Below are 6,690 nucleotides of genomic sequence, written 5' to 3'. Positions count from 1 at the left end.
ATAAAATACCACTCTGACGGTTCTGTCGAACGCTACAAAGTCCGTCTTGTTGGTAAGGGTTATACCCAGCTTGAAGGGATTGATTATCAGGAGACTTTTTCTCCCACTACCAAAGTTACTACTGTACGGTGCCTTTTAGCAGTTGTTGCTTCTCACAATTGGTTCCTTCATCAACTGGATGTTCAAAATGTCTTCCTTTAGTTAGTATATTGTTCCATGGAGCTAAGGTCCAAGATATGGAAGAAACAGTTGTTTCCATAACTCTACCAGCCAATCAATTCATATGGTGATCTTGATGAGGTCTTCTACATGGACGTTCCCCTTGGTCTTCGCCAACAGGGGGAGAATATGGTATGTCGACTCAACAAGTCCTTGTATAGTTTAAAGCAAGCTTCCCACAATTGGTTTGTGAAATTCTCTCATGCTATCTAACAGGCAAGTTTCATTGAATCGAAGGCAAATTATTCCTTATTTACCAAATCTGAAAGCAACTCTTTTACTGCAATGCTCATTTATGTAGACAACATTATTGTAATAGGAAATAATGAACACGACATTAAGGCCCTAAAAGATACTCTTTTGCAACAATTCTGCATCAAAGATCTTGGAAATCTAAAGTATTTTCTTGGCATTGAAGTCCATTGTTCCCGAAAATGGATTTTTGTTTCATAACGAAAATATGCATTAGATATGTTGAAGGATGCATGATTATTGGGATCTCGTCCTAATTCCTTCCCGATTGCGGAGATTCATTGGGAGATTAATTTATCTCACAGTGACAAGGCCTGATACTTTGAGCAAATCCTGAGTCAATTTATGTAGAATCCTCGTACACCTCATTGGAAAGTTGCTTTGAGTGTTTTATGGTTCATTGAAGGCAATCCTAGTCAAAGATTATTTTTTTCTTCCTTTGACAATCTCAATTTAAAAGCTTCGATGACTCGGCGATCTATTTCGGGATTCTGTGTCTCCTTAGGAAACTCTTTAATTTCCTGGAAGTCAAAGAAACAAGCAAATGTGGCCCGTTCTTCCGCTGAAGCAGAATATCGAGCTATGACTGCAACATGTTTGGAAATTACATGGATGCGATATATTTTGCAAGATCTCAAGGTTCCACAAACTCAGCCGACATATTTATTTTGTGACAACCAAGCGGCTATTCACATAGCCAAAAATCCTGTTTTTTGTGAACGCATGAAACATATTGAGATTGATTGTCACATTGTGTGAGAAAAATTACAAGCTGGCATTATTACACCATCCTATGTACCATCACGTTTTCAACTTGCGAACATCTTCACCAAACCATTGGAAAATGAACAATTTCATCACTTAAGTAGCAAGTTCGGACTTCATGACATTCACTCGCCAACTTGGGGGGGAGTGTTAGACAAAATCCCATTGATTAGTTGTATATTCCCTAATTATAGCATAAGAATATTGTACATTATTTATTTCATGTAATAGCTCTCCTTTATGTGATGTGGTAAATATTTATGCAAGAAATATCGAATACTTTCCCATATTCTTTGTCTCTCTAATTTAATACAAGGAATTCTACATGAAAGATGAAGATTTTGCTGGTGTTTGGGAAAAATTGCAATTGGGAAAAGTTTTGTTTAATGTGCATATTCATGATGGCTATTTATGCTTCGCGACCTCCATAGCAGTGAATTAAGTGGGCATTTGGGCAGAGATAAAACAATAGCTCTTGCAGAATAAAGGTACTATTGGTCACAATTGAAGCGTGACATGGGGAATTATGTAAAGAAGTGTCCAATATGTCAAGTCTCTAAAGGGCTGTCATAGAACACAGGTCTCTACATTCCTCTACCTATACCGGACGCTCATTGGGAAGATATGTTTATGGACTTTATCTTGGGTTTACCTCGAACTTAAAGAGGTATGAATTCAGTATTTGTGATTGTGGATAGATATCCAAAGATGGCACATTTTGTGGCTTGTAAGAAAAAAACGGTTGCTACAAACATTACCAATCTTTTCTTCAGGAGATTGTTCGGTTGTATGGTGTCCTTAAATCCATCACTTTAGATCGTGATACAAGTTCTTGCCCACTTTTGGAGGACTTGGTGGTGAAAATTTGGCCAAACAATGGGATTGGCTTTAGCACAAGCTAAGTTTGTATACAACATCATTGTTAATCTCTCAACTAGAAAGTCTCCATTTGCTATTGTTTATTATCATCATCCAAAGCATGTTTTGGACCTAGTCCCTTTACTTAAATCGCCAGGAAACATCATCCTTGCAGATGTCGAAAGGATTTTAGCTGTCCAAAATGAGATTCGAGAAAACTTAGAAGTAGCAACCATGAAGTACAAAGAAGCCGCTGATAAGAGGAAATGATATAAGGTCTTTCAAGAAGGTGATTTAGTGATGGTTTACTTGAGGAAGGATCGGTTTCCTGCAGGAACTTACAATAAGCTTAAAGACAAAAAATTATGGACTATACCATATCACACGAAAGACAATGCTTATGTTGTCGAGCTACCAGTTGACATGGACATCTAGATTTTCTTCTATTTTATGCTTCCGTGCTGCATCATTATCAAATTTGGTTAATTAGTTAGATTTTATTTATTTTTAAATGGGCAGACAAAAAACAACCCTCTCTTTACAAGTGTGTTGTATGGTAAATGGAGCTTCATAGACACATAACTTCAAAGCCAAGCTTCAAGAGATTGATATTTATCAGATTGCTAAATTCCAGGTAAATCAAAGTCCTCCCTCGTCTTCTTTCACACTTTGGAGACAAGCAACTCAATAAATTGCCTATTCACTACCGTTTGCATAATTTGATGGGATAGATTTCAGTTACCTTTAACTCAGCACCCTTCTTGATCCACCCAATTTTATAAGGTGTTGAATGCTTCTCAGTCTTCAATCCCAGTTTGTCCACCATTGTTTTGGACACTACATTCTCGATGTTGCCACTATCAATGATCAAATCATAAATTTTTGATTCATAGTACAATGAGTCTTGAAAATATTGTGTTATTCGGGTGGTTCCTCATGTTTAGGAGTAAATAACAATCGCCGGATAACTAATGATCTTTCAAGCAATTCTCCATCAACTTCTCAAACCACTTCATCTTCTTCGTAAGTGAATATGGGGTCTTCTAGATTATTAAGATGTTCTTCATCCTCATTTTCAGCTTCTACAAAATTTACCGAACACCTTTAGGACACTGGTTGGACAAATGCCTAGTTTGCCTATACTTATAATACTTGTCTCCTATAGGCTTTGCATAAATATTTTGTGAAACATCGTTTTGAGGCTTATTTGTATACTTTGAGGAGTCATTGTTGCCACCAAACTCATGATTGAACTTTCCATTTGGTTGTGTTGAGGAAGTTTGCTTTCCTTTGTTTATCATTAGGTGTAGTGAATCAGATGGAGAACTCCGTGATGTTTGATTCCTTGCTTATCCATTTGCACTTTGACCATTGTGAGTAGATTGACAACTTCTACCATAGTATACGCGGTTTGCATATTAACTTTATCTTGCATAGCCAAGTGTAAACCGCTAATATACCTTGATGTTTGTTGTGCCTCCGTCTCCATAAGATCATTGCGCGAGGATAACCTGTAGAATTCTTCTGTATATCTTAAACAGTTATACTTCCATGCATGCGATTTTGGTATTGTTGAAAAAGGACTTGTTCATAATTAGGAGGTAAAAATCTTACTTTTAATAGTTGCTTCATCTTCATCCAAGATCGTACTAGAGCCTTTTGTTAGGGTCTTTTTCATCCGAAGGCTCATCCGGGCTTTGTTGATTCTTGGATCGCCATAGAGTGATGAATGAAGGCTTCGTTGCCCCTTTGTCTGAGTTAGCGAGAATAAGCCCAAAGTATCTCGAGGGAGAAGTAAGTCCCAGGGAAGTACTTTGTTCTTCTTCCAACGGCTGTGTATTTTGTGTTGATATTTCCGGCAGCTCAAGGAAGAGTTGAAGATGACTTGCTGATGTTGATATGAGATTATATGAGCTTGGCATGAGAGCTTCGAGTCTAGGAGCTAGAGACCCACAAGTTTAGCAAATGAGAATGCATGTGCTTGGCTTGGTGTTGGATATGTTTGAGTTTGGTGTTGATAATTTGTTGTGTGTGGATATGGCTATGGGGATTTAAGAGTTTTAAGAGAAGGAGGATGGAAGGGAAAGCTTGAGGTTTGAAGGCTATGATGTTTAAAGCTTGGAAGGAAGAAAAAGCTTGGAGCTAGGTGATGCTTTATGGATTTAAGAGTTTCAAGAGAATGAGGATGAAAGGAAAAGCTTGAGGTTTGAAGGCTATGGTGTTTAAAGCTTGGAAGGAAGAAAAAGCTTGGAGCTAGGTGATGCTTTATGGATTTAAGAGTTTCAAGAGAATGAGGATGAAAGGAAAAGCTTGAGGTTTGAAGGCTATGGTGTTTAAAGCTTGAAAGGAAGAAAAAGATTGGAGCTAGGTGATGCTTTATGGTTTCAAGAGAAGGAGGACGGAAGGAAAAGCTTGAGGTTGGAAGGCTATAGTGTTTAAAGCTTGGAGCTAGGTGATGCTTTATGGATTTAAGAGTTTCAAGAGGAGGATGGAAGGAAAAGCTTGAGGTTTGAAGGTTATGGTGTTTAAAGCTTGGAAGGAAGGAAAAGCTTGAGGCTAGGTGATGCTTTATGGGGGTTGGTGGCTGCTCGGATGCTTGCAGCAGCCGAGTGAAGGAGTGTTGGCTGAAGAAAATTTGGTGTTTTAAGCTTGAGCCATGAATGCCAATTTATAGAAGATGAAGGTTTTCCTTTATTTCCAGTAGATAAAGGGAGGTGCTGGAACAAGTCTATTTCCAGTGGTTAAAAGAAAGCACTGAGGCATGTTACTTCCTAGCAGGTGAAGCTAAGTACCATAAACTGATGATTTCTTATGGGTAAAAGGAAGCGCTTGAGACTGCTTGTTTTCAATGGGTAATAGGAAGTGTTGGAAAATGCTTGTTTCCAACGGGTAAAGCTAGACATTTGAAAAATGACTATTTTCTATGGGTAAAAGGAAGTGCTTGAAAAATATCTTATTTGCTCACCCATATTGGAGAACTCTAAGTAATGGGCTTGAACTTCGGTGCTCCCAAGTAGCTAGCCCAAAGTCTCCATTATCCAAGAGCTTTCGTGGGCCTTGTGGACCTCCGTAACCTTCCACACCACAATCCCTCGTGCAAGCCCGTAAACCACATGACTTGGGTTCGTGTGAGCTTGGTAGGTGATTGGCATAGGAAAAATGTATTATTGATTTGGCATGGCATGTACACTATTTATATATTTATTTAATAAATTAATTCCCAAAATACAGCTTGAATTAACGCATGACCAACATTATATGTTATATTGGGCTTTGAATCTTTTTGGGCTTCCTGTGACTTTGTTGGGCCTCAACACCATTCTTTGTCGTGTATGTGAAATTCGCACTTGCTCCGACCATATGAAGGTGCCTATTAAAGACAGGTAAATCAATCTTTATTCGATAAGTCTCCATTAGGTCCACGATTATTACGCCTTGGTATATCATTTTCTCCTTCCATTCCTTCGAACAAATCCTCTGCATATTCTTCATTGCCAATAAATTCATCATTAAAATCTTCACGTCAATCTTGATGATGAACACGTTGAGGCAAAGGACCCCGACCATTGTTATTTGGATCCATTACCAACCTCACAAGAGCTGCTTCAATATCACGCAATGTTTGCTAAGTTTGATTTTAGTATTCCCTGAATTCGGCTATTGTAAGAACCTCTCCCTCACATTTATCATCGTTTGGGGGATTGCCACCGTTGTGAGGTTTAGCCATCAAGCTAAGGAATAATTTGGCTCTGATGCCAACTGATGCAGCACGGAAGCGTAAACTATAAGAAAATCTACGTTTTCAACTTGGAATGGTACCTTGAATCCACAAGGAAAAAAACACACTCTTAAGATAGATATTTAGTTTATACTGAAGTTGAAAATTGGAATAATAGATTAAGGGTATAAGCCACCCTTAATATATCTATAGATAATGCACGAACCATAGGCAAGTGCATACATGAACTAGAGTATTCATGAATAGTTATTAATGAAATACATGAATCCAACCTTAAACATGTGTCTAGTTTATTTATTAAGTAAATGAACCCAAAGTAATTGTTAACCTTGCTCTTGATTATGATGCATCATCAGATAAAAAAAAGACTGATCTAATTTCTTCAACCATAAAAAGGAAAGAAAAATTTAAAAATAAAATATATAATTATAATGAAAAGAAAGTTAAAAAAAACAAAAACAAAAAGAATAGGTACCTTTTTTAGGATGTGACTACTTTTGGTTAGTCCTGAACTATTTCTTTTTTGGGTAAACAAGAAAGTTTTGGTATCTCAGTCAAGTACATATATGGATGGCGGCTAGGATAGGAAGTCCTCCTTCTTCCTTTTGTTTTTTGGGTAAAAAACGGCAATTGTCTTGCTTGTTTGGTTTGCAACATCAAGCTAGTCTCTCACGACTCATGAGGGACAGATCATATGAAAAAGACTAATCTAATTTCTTCAACTAGAAAAAAGAAAGTAGAATTTAAAGACAAAATCAGAATGAAAAGAGTTTTAAACAAAAATACTTTTTTAGTATGTAACAACTTTTGGCTTAGTCCGGGAGTGACCAATAAACCTAATTTATTGGCGCTTTCTG

This window comes from Prunus persica, chromosome G2 (assembly GCF_000346465.2).
Source record: "Prunus persica cultivar Lovell chromosome G2, Prunus_persica_NCBIv2, whole genome shotgun sequence".
NCBI lineage: Eukaryota > Viridiplantae > Streptophyta > Magnoliopsida > Rosales > Rosaceae > Prunus > Prunus persica.
Note: the sequence above shows the minus strand (reverse complement) of the source record.